Source organism: Mastomys coucha, unplaced genomic scaffold (genome assembly GCF_008632895.1).
Source record: "Mastomys coucha isolate ucsf_1 unplaced genomic scaffold, UCSF_Mcou_1 pScaffold9, whole genome shotgun sequence".
Classification (NCBI taxonomy): Eukaryota; Metazoa; Chordata; class Mammalia; order Rodentia; family Muridae; genus Mastomys; species Mastomys coucha.
In genome coordinates, this window is record NW_022196915.1 from 5,054,139 (window position 1) to 5,064,679 (window position 10,541).

The window sequence follows — 10,541 nt, forward strand, 5'->3', positions numbered from 1 at the left end:
AAAAAAAAAAAAAAAAAAAAGAAGAAAGTGAGGAAGAACGTCGAACACATGGGCACAAGGGAACATTTCCAGAACACAACACCAATAGCTTATGCTCTAAAATCAAGAACTGACAAGTGGGACCTCATAAAATTACAAAGCTTCTGTAAGGCAAAAGACAATGTCATTAGTACAAAACAGGAACCAAAAAAAAAAAAAAAGTTATAGATATATTAACTGCCCCTACATGTGTTGCAGGTGTAGCTGCTGTGTCCCATGTGTGTCATCAGATGGTAGAGAGGTTATGTCTATGTTCAGTGTTCTGACCTATGAACATCTAAGCAATTAGCAGCCTAATGCTCCCTGATAAAAGTGAGCTTGAGATGACCACCAGTCTGGTGTCTGGGGCTCTGAACAGAGAGCTAGCCTGAGATAACCACCAGTCTGGTGTCAGGCAGGCCTGGATGGACTTCCAGAATGGGGAGAAAGCTGAAGACTAGAAAAAACCCACCTGGAACCATAGGCCCTGGGCAGGAGTCAGCTTGAGATAGACTACCCTCTCAAGAAGCTGCTTGGGTAGGCTGGATGAGGAGCAAGCCTGTGATGACCAGCAGACTGACACCATGAGGTCCAGACTTGGAGATATCCTGATATGACCACCTGCTGGGTGCAGTACAGGTCTGGTGGGGAAGACCATGCCCCAGATGACCTCTGCCTGGTGCCGTAATGCACAAGCAGGGCATTGAATTCCTGAGACCTTTTCTGAGATGACACCAGACACTCAGGAGACCCTGGCATCATTAAGAAGAGCAAGTAAGTGGTGGAGAAATGGAAGAGAAAGGGACACAGAAGGATGTGGGAAGAATGAAGAGGCAGAACTGGAGACTCAAGGATAGTGAGGAACAGCTGGATGTGAGTAGCTGATCATGCTACCTGGAACCATGGTGGGGTCTTGGTTTGTGGGGTCACTAGGGATTATGTCTGGGTTCATGGTCTTGCAGCAGCAGAGGTCTGTCTATTACTACCAAAGACCAGGTATGTGAGCATGGGAGATCTGGTTCCACAACTTGTCTGCCGTGGGGCAGCATGAGCAAGAAAGAGATGCCCTCCCCTAACCTCATCCTTTGCCATCTGCTGCCCATGAAAGAGCTAGCCCTGGAGTCATGAGAGCAGCAGAGCTGTTCATGCTTTCATCTGGGCAGTACAGCAGAGCTGACCCTGGATGTGTGACTGCAGGTGAGCCAAACCTGAGGGTATGAGTGAAGGTGAGCTGGATCTGCTCCTTGTCTGCTGGGCAATAGTGTGGATGAGGGAGAGATGCCCTCTTCCTCTCCCTTACCCCTTGCCATCAATGTCAGGCATCTCTCACCATCTATTGCAAATGACAGAGCTGGCCCTGGGATCATGAGGGTGGGATATCTACCCATGACTCTTACCAGCTGCAAACACTTGAAAGAGGAGACCCTGCACCTCAACTGTTCAGAAGGGTCGCACTGGACCTCATTGGAGGAGTTGCTGCTGAGCCAGCTCTCAGGGCTTGAGAGTAGGAGAGCAGGTAGTCAGACCAGCTCAGATACTTCTTAGGCCCAGATCCAGGGCTTTGAATTGGCTTTGAATTTCCCGAACATTTACCTCACTGATGAATTGCTATCCCAAACTACAGGTTCTCCATAACACAGGGCAACAATGGGATATCAAAGAAGAGTTCCAGTGAGGATCCAGTCTTGATAGAGTAGCAGAAGTCAGAGGTCTGGTATCAGACCAAACAAGTCATTGCAATAAACACTTGCAAGAAAAGAAGGGTTCACTATGACACACTGTAGCTCCACAACAAGAATTATTTTCTCTGTTGGGGTTAGACTGCAAGGGTGGAGAGTGGGTAGGAAGAAATGGGAACATGAGTGGGATTAGGGTTCATGATGTGAAACTCACAAAGAAATAATAAAAAGTCAGAAAATTATAGACATTTTGGTAATGTATTTCTGCTCTGAAATGCACAATACATGATTTTGTTATATATACAATCCTGTGACTCATTCAAAGGTTGAAATCCTTCCTTTACAAAAGTTATAGATTAATGATTTTACCCTTCTCACATTGAAAAAAAATGAGTCTAGAGAAGAGATTTTATTTTCTCAGCTCTTTGTTTTTGTGAAATGTCTGTGTTAGTTATATCTCATCCTGTCCAATCTAAAGTTAGCCCTGCTTTCTTCAGGTTAATTTGAGTCTCTTTAATTTTGATGGTGTGCCATGCTTATTTTACCAGGAAGAATGGGCCTTTAGCCTATTAGGTGTCCCCTGCTGCCCACTGAGAAGCATGGAGACCAGGTTTCTAGCTCCTTTGCAGTGCTTCTCCCCAGGTTTAGGCAGGATGACTGACTAGCTGAGGTTCGCAGAGCCCCTATACATGGTTTCTTTTGGAAGGCCTTTTCCAGAAGGTGTGTCTGCAGTGGTCTGTCACAGTGGGGCAGCTCCAAATGTGTTTCAACACACTGATTTCAACTTTCCTCTATTTCATCACCAGTAATGGTCATTTGTCACTTGCAAGCAAGAAACTGTCAAGGCCCAAATCTTTTTAGAAAGATCGACATGCAGTGACATTTTTCAAATGGTGAACTTGCTTCAAGGGTAAGAACAAGTTTACTTGGGAGAAGGTGGTGGAACAAGAACAAATAGAATATTCTCCTGGAGGAGAAAATGACTTTTCCTTACGAATGGGCTTTCCAAAGAGAGCTGTGCCAAGATCAAACATAGTGAAAAGATGTCCCATCTTTTTTTGTGACATTTAGCTTAGAAATGTTCAAATATTTTTGGTATCAAAACATAAAATGACATTAAAATAATCTATATTTAATTACAGACTCTTGCCATCTCAAAGCAAATTTGGGAGTGGTTAATGATAAATGCCCAAACTAGAAGATATGCCAATTGGTCTATTTTCTGTTGTGACAAAAGAAAGCTGGTAGTTTATACAGAGAAGTGTTTATTTCACTCACAGTATTGCAAACTCTAAAAGCAGGCTGCAAGAGTCACCTTGACTGTGTGGCATGCTTATTTTACCAGGAAGAATGGGCCTTTAGCCTATTAGGTGTCCTTTGCTCCCTGCTGAGAATAGCAGAAGACATGTATGTAAGAGAGGTCACATGACACAGGGGCAGAGAAGGTATCATACAGGTTTATAAGAGTTTACAAGAACAAATCTATTTCCCAAAGATTCAACTCACTCCCACCAGGCAAAGTCCATTCACAACATAACCTAACTCAGTTTCTTAAAAGGATACATTAGCCCCTCCAAACCCAATCACTTCCCTTCTAGTGCCTTCTCGTAAACTTCCCCTTTCCTCTCAGTACCCTTATGTGGTGTCCTACGTATCCAGCACATATACCTTTGGGTAGAAACTACATTCAAGCTCTACTACCTGCTGAATGAATAGATATAAAAAACAGATTTCTTTAAAATTAGAAAATGTTGCTGCTGGCAAGTTTACAAAATGCAGGAAGCCTTAGACAATGAAATCGTGAGTGAATGTTGGTGTTGGCACAGCCATGACAAAGACCAAGGCCTAGGACCCTTGGCAAAGGTTTTGCGCAAATGAGTCAGGCTTAGACTTGGCAAAACATTTTCTAGTCCCAAGACTAGTGCTTAGGAATTGTTGATCGGGGTGTGAAAAAACTAACAATTGCAGGTCCCTCATCCCAGATGCTTACAGCCTAAGCATGATCACCTCCAGAGACCTCACACCAAAACTAGCTAACCCCTCACTCTGGACAGTGTCTGGTGAACATGGTGAGCTTCCAGCTTATGGTGGTAGTAAGTGTGGCCCCCCCCCAGAGTATTCAGAGTCCACTTGACCCCCACTGTTTCTTATTAGTATCTGTCCTTACTTCGTTTCTTGCTTCCCCTAGTCAGAAGGGTCCAGTACGAAACTTCATGGTAAGTCAATACTGTGGTGTCTTGAGTTTAGTTGAAGGAGAAACATGATAGAACAACCTAACAGAATATTCTTGACTTTGAAAGTTTATTAGTAAGGGAAAATGATGTCCCCTGAGTCTTGATTGGATTACTGAGTCAGCTGTACAAAGCTCTTGGTGTCTACACCTCTTAGCTTGATAATGAATGCACTTAGCAGGACCAAGAAACCTGGCTTTGAAAACTGAGTCTGTCTCTACCCTCTGCCTTTCTTGTGCAAATAAATGGGCAGAATAAAAACTGGTGTCTGGCAAACTAGAAGAAAATCATGGTGTTTCATTAGTGTATCTTCAAAGGGAGGATGCTGGCACAAGAGATTGGCATGAGTCTCTTCTAGAATTATTCTTACATTTGTAAGAAAAACTCAAGAGTTCTTGGAATTTGCTAGTGTAATACCTTGGAATGAGGCTGTACATAGATAGTGCTTTTTAATTTTTTCACCATTTCTTCTGAAGTACTGGGATACCCTATTTTTCCCTCTGTCAAGCTATAGCTCTGCCCTTAACTACTGTAGTTACTGGATTTACCTGTTGGATAGAATAATGACTATCATGAGAAGAGGTAATAACAACCAAGTTGTATGGACTGTTGACACCATGTCAAGCACTATAAGCCTGATAATAATGATTAGAGCCACATTTAGGGGAGGAAGACCAGACTTGAGGATGTTATGTAACCAAACTGGTCACTTAAAGGCCTATGTGAGTTTGAGTGGACTTGTGTCCATGCATCAGACCAGAAGGCAATGGTCTTAACTGCTGTACTATCCCCGAGCTTCATGCTCCATTGTACTTAAGCATAGTCACTGTGTGGATTTTTTCCCAGCTTTAGGACTCATCTTAATGAGTGTATAACAGCAATTGTATTGAGCACCACACCAGGCTTAGCAAGGTTGGATTTTGCTTACCTTGCAATTATAATGCTTGTTTGAAAATTACGTCCAGAAATACTTGGAAATAACTGTTCAGTGATGCAGACAAAATTTCCCTTTAATTTTGTTTATAGCATTAATTAACTTTGGAAGTCCTTTGAGTCTGTAGAACAAGGGATAGCATTCAACCCACTTTAATCCTCCAAAATGAGTAAGTTAAATTGTGCTTCTAACATGGCCTTACACGTAAAAATATTCAAGGTAAAATTTCATATTCATTTTATTTTCAACATTGCCATCCCTATCAGTACCTGAATGGTTCTCTCAGCATCTTTATTGTTGAAGTCACTGTTTCTATTGAATGTTCTACTTGAAAGTTTACTTTATAGGTTTGGGACTGGTGTAATGTACACATCTACTATATCCTCAATAAATATTTAATAATTGAACTAGCATAAATGGAGGAGGTTATGGAGCCACTCATTAGAGATTAGCATGTGTTCAGAGAAGGTGAAGACCTCAGTTAATCTGCATGGCTATGTTGTGAGTAGGTCTTTTCAGGCCCATTAAACAAATTCAGGCCCACTCAGCCAGTGAATGGGAGAAGTAGGTATAAGGCCTGGATGTTCCATGATGCTATCCCACCAGGATGTTCCATGATGCTATCCCACCTGGTGCCATCACTGTGCAGATTGTCTCTTTTTCTCTTGCTCTTCTAGAAAGGAGAGTTCTTGTCTAGTTGATTTGTCCAGTGAAGAAAAGGAGAGAGAGCCAACAGTGGACTGAAATGTCAAATGGAATCAGCTACCTTTAAAATCTCACTTAGAATGTGATCTGTTGCAATAGATACCAGCAGTAATGTGCAACCTTCCTCTTGAGCACAATTTCAGGGTTATTTCTGAGAAGTGTTCCTGCTGAAAAAGATTCATAGTGGTGGCTCTTTGGGAAGGCATCTGCATGTAGAACATTTTCAGAATAGGAAATCCTAGGGATATAGACAGCAAGCCATGTTTCCTAAAAGCTGCAGAATATAAAAGACATTGTGCTGCTTGAGGACTTTAAAGGTCCCACTGCAATTCAGTCCATAGATTTTTTTATGACTCCTTCAGGCTAGTAACACTCACAGGCAACTGTGTTTAATTTTCTCCTTTAAAATGAATTCTTTGGTCTGATTCTGGAAGGCTAGCCAAGTTGCTTTCTCTCACCTAGTTGGAAAGAACTTATAGGTACAAAAAGGTACAGTTACCAGGTCATCATGGATTCTCATCCAGATAGACAGGAGACTCCTACCTCTTAGCACTCATGCATCTTGTCTCTTTTGCAGTTTCACTGTTACCAATGCATTCTTCTGACATTGTGACTTGTAAGAGACACTGAAGGAAGACACAGGTACAGTTCTTTCTTCTTAGCATTTTTTGTCTTGATTCTGGCATAAATTACTCCATGACTAGACATTTTCTGAGTTTCTCAGTTAAAGGGCACATCTCTTGAATCAACAGAAAAGACTGCATGTAAACAGAAAGAAAATGATATCCTGAATTTGAGGCGGGGCTTGGACTCAGAAGGTGAGGATAAACATTACCCCTCTTGCTGTTCATACTCTCATCTATCATTATCTGACATTAATAGAGGTGGATGGTAAAACCCACCTGGAACCTTGCAACTGACTTTGAGCACCATAGCTTCCCAGCTGATACTCCAAGATGGTACTGTCATTTTCCCTCTTTGATAATTATAGTTGCATACTTTTCATTGTTCTGTAGAGATCATGGAGGGCAACTTCCTTTACCAAGATGTTCAAGGTACAAGTCCTGAGAATCTGATGCCTGGCACTGGGATCCACTGCCTGGAACAATATCTGGCACTTTTGGTGTCTGTATTTGTTAATCCTTGAAGTAGGTCATGAGACAGAAACTCTGATATAAGGGATTTCTGGGCATGGTCTGTATTGAGACATAGACAAAAGGGCACAAAGCCTCAATGTGACCTGCTTGGTCCTATTGGAGAGTCTTGGCCATGGGCAAGACCTCTTCCTTCAGTCTTTCTTGGGATAAGGTCAATCTCTTCTCCTTGAGAGTAGGAGCACCTCTTTGGTGGAAGACAATCTGTCATACTTTGACAATGACTTTGGAGACAGAAGATTGGCTCTTCTAGATGCCTCTGCTTCAACTTTCTATTATACTGTGGCCACCTGTTGCTTTGCCATTGCTTTTGCTGTTATATTTGGGATTGTTTTACTATTCTGGATTTTTGGTTTTCTGTTCCTATTCATTTGATACTATGAACCAACTTGGCTTAGTCTTTTAAAAAATTCATTCACACATTCACTCATTCATTCATTTGGCATACATTGGCCCCACTGTGCTGCTCTGGATGGCTCACTGTCATGAGCTCAAGTGGCTTTTCTTGCTTAGATTCCTCTCCTTGTATTCCCAGATAGGAAGGATTTGAGTCCAAATCCACCATGCCTGACTAATTACTTTAAGTAATAACTCCTATTTCATTGTAGTCTGCTACTGTCTTTGCAATTTTCCGACAACACATGTGGGACCATAAAAGGTGTTTGGTTCCTGGTTGAGCTGAGGCTAGAAGTCCGGGTGACCCTGAAGGGATGGAGGCACTTCACCTGATTCCTGAGCACTAGGCCCCTGACACTAGCCACAGCCCCCCAAGAGACTTGTGGCCATTAGTCATGTAAGGGTAATGCCCCAAGCCCCTCTACTTGTAGAGGACATGACCTGTAGTCACATGGACTCAAGACAGATCTCCATTTTAATTAGGTGCCTAAAAGCTTGAAGGACTTAGCCAATAAGTTTTCCTTCCCAGACATTCCTTCTTGCAAAAGGTATTTAACCTCAAGCCTACCCTGAGAAGTGGGGCATGGCTTTACTCATCCACTTTCTGCCATGACAATAAATGCCTTAAAACTATGGACTGCCTCTTTTCATCAGGATCTGCCTATAGAACCGCTGTCTAATCTCCCATAGAAGACCTCTCTGAGCTCCTAGCCAAGGCTGCCACCAAGCCAAACCCAAGACTGCTGCCTGCCCAGCTAAGCATTGTCTCCAAGGGACCAGACTGAGCTCTCCTTCCCCCCGCCCTCCGCCCAAGCCCCAGGGTGTCCAAGATCCTGAGAACCAGATGGCCCTGGCCTTGTCATAGGCCAGGGGACCACTGAACCAGCTCCAGCTATCCTGTACCTCAGTCTGCACTTTCCCACCCCAGGAGCAATGTCTCTGGCTTTCCTAAGGCTTGACACCCACCAGGCAATGATGTGGGGTAACCTCGGTCAAACTCCCAGCAGCCTGCCTCCCCAGAACAGACACAGGACTCCACAACCCGACAAACACACTTTAACATTTTCAGGAAAATGAAAGACTAGCAGAACTGACCAATTTCTATCCCAGTCTATTCACTATCTTTCTCTAGCCTAACGCTGCTTATTGAGTAGCAGCAGTGAACTGGGCAGTATGCTAATTGCTGAGTGTGGAGTAGGCAAATATAGCATGAAAGCCTGTAAGCCTGTGTGGACCCATGTCTGAAAACAATGTAAATGTGGCTCAGGAATGCCAGTACCCCATGGGGTACCTGACAGATACCTGCCATGGATCTTCTAGAATATTCTTATGGTATGTACTCCAACTTGCTTTTGATATTTGCCTTGCCCCATCTCTCTACTATGATGTATAGTTTTTGCTACCCTGTTTTAAGCTCCTGGTGGACCACACTTCCAGCCTCTGCCCATGGAATATTGGATCTGTGGATGAAAAACACAAACACATATATATTGCTCAATTTCAACCTTCCTTTTTGGCTCAATTGCTGGGTGATTCTAATCTACTGGGTGTAGCATGCCCTTCCCAATACTCTTAGCTCAGCACCCTAAATCTGCCCTCAGGTTTAGTTGCTCAGTTACATTTAGTCCCAGCTCACCACCCTAACTACTATCATGGCTACTCTGCCTGAGATCTCACATGGCTGATCATCTTTTCTCCCTCCAAAGTATTGTGGGAAAAAGCTCCTCATCTTTCCCTGCATCTCCTAGTTGACCTGCAGGGATCTGGAAGTACCACCCTATCCACTAGTATCTTTATTGATGGATCAAGAACCAATTGGGGAACATGACCTTAGCATCAGAACCACTCCCTACATTTTACCTCAGATGCTGAATGACTCCAAGCATCTTGCTGTCTCCTTCCACATGATCATTCATAGATGATACATATATGAGAACAATTTTGATTTTAAGGCAGAGATTATGTCAAAAAGTTATTTAATCTTCTTGAAGTAAAAAAAAAAACATCATAGTACACTTATAGTCACTGATGGATATTAATTAATTGGCATAGTTCAGGCATTCCAAAAACATGCTTCACATATTAAAGTAAACAAAAAATTAATATTAGAAGAACATTGTATACTGACAGTATGATGCAGTTGGTTCCAGAGAGGTTGTGTATTGTGATTTTCTTTTTCTCTTTTTATTAAGTATGGTAAAAGGAACATAATTTTCCTTTTGTGCATATTTGGGCACATACATTTACATACAGATATACACACAGAGATACATAGACACACAGACACATAGGGATACAAATACATACTGACACACAAACAGCTACACAGACACAGACACAGACACACACAAATATATATATATATACATATATATATATTTGTATATATATATTTATACAAAAATACAGACACAGATGCACATATAGAGAAACACATACATATAAATACAGGCCCTCATAGACACACGTGGAAATACAGTTACATATATAGAGATGTATAGACACATAGTCACACAGTCAACACAATCAAACAAACACACAGAGAGAATCACAATCCACAGACTCATGCAGACAGATATACATGCATACATAGACACACATGTATAGAAACACAAACACACACACACACACACACACACACACACACACACACACACACACACTGGCCCCCCAAATCAACTGTTAAAGTTTGAATTTCATGACAATGAATAGGGTTTCCACACATTTTATTCTAAAAGTTTTCATCTCTTTGGGCCTTAGACTGCATTTTTGCTTTCTTTGTTAAGAATTAGCAGAATATCCATTCTTTGATTGTTTCAAAAGAGTATTGGTGTTGTACATAGCCCAGGTTTCTAGTTAAAGAAATATTGGTATGACATATTATGTCTTCTGTATCTAAATGCTTCCTATAAAACATTGATAAGCATGCATGTGTTTAACCTTTGTGGAAAGTAATTCTTTGGAGTGTGCTGAATGTGGATTTGGTAAACGTGGAGTCACTAATTTAATCACATTAGGAAAATCACTGGATAGTAACAAGAAAATGAATCATCAACTAACAAATAATATGTCAAATGAAGTAACAGGATCAGCTGATGAGTAAGGTTAGTTGCATGGAGTAACAGGAGTTTGTGCTTTTTAAACAGGAATCACTCATGCTGCACAGAGATCTGAAATGGAAATATCTGCACACTGTAAAGGAAACAGGTCATATCTTGTGTCCCTGGAGTTTGAGAGGCTTTGCAAGCCAAGCTTTCTGAAAATTTAATACCATTAACTTAGTGTCATTTTTCACAGTGAATTGTAAAAGCTGGAGAATTTGATTTATATTGTCCCTATTAAGTTCAAATGAATAAATAGCTAGAGAATGGCCTTTAATAACCCAATAATGTGCTTTTACCTTATTGATTTAGTCTATGCAGTA

General features: G+C 41.6%; 1 pseudogene; it reads left to right on the forward strand.

The window, feature by feature from the left end:
• Positions 1-215: 215 nt before the first annotated feature.
• LOC116085523 lies at positions 216-340 on the forward strand (annotated as a pseudogene).
• Positions 341-10,541: the final 10,201 nt, after the last annotated feature.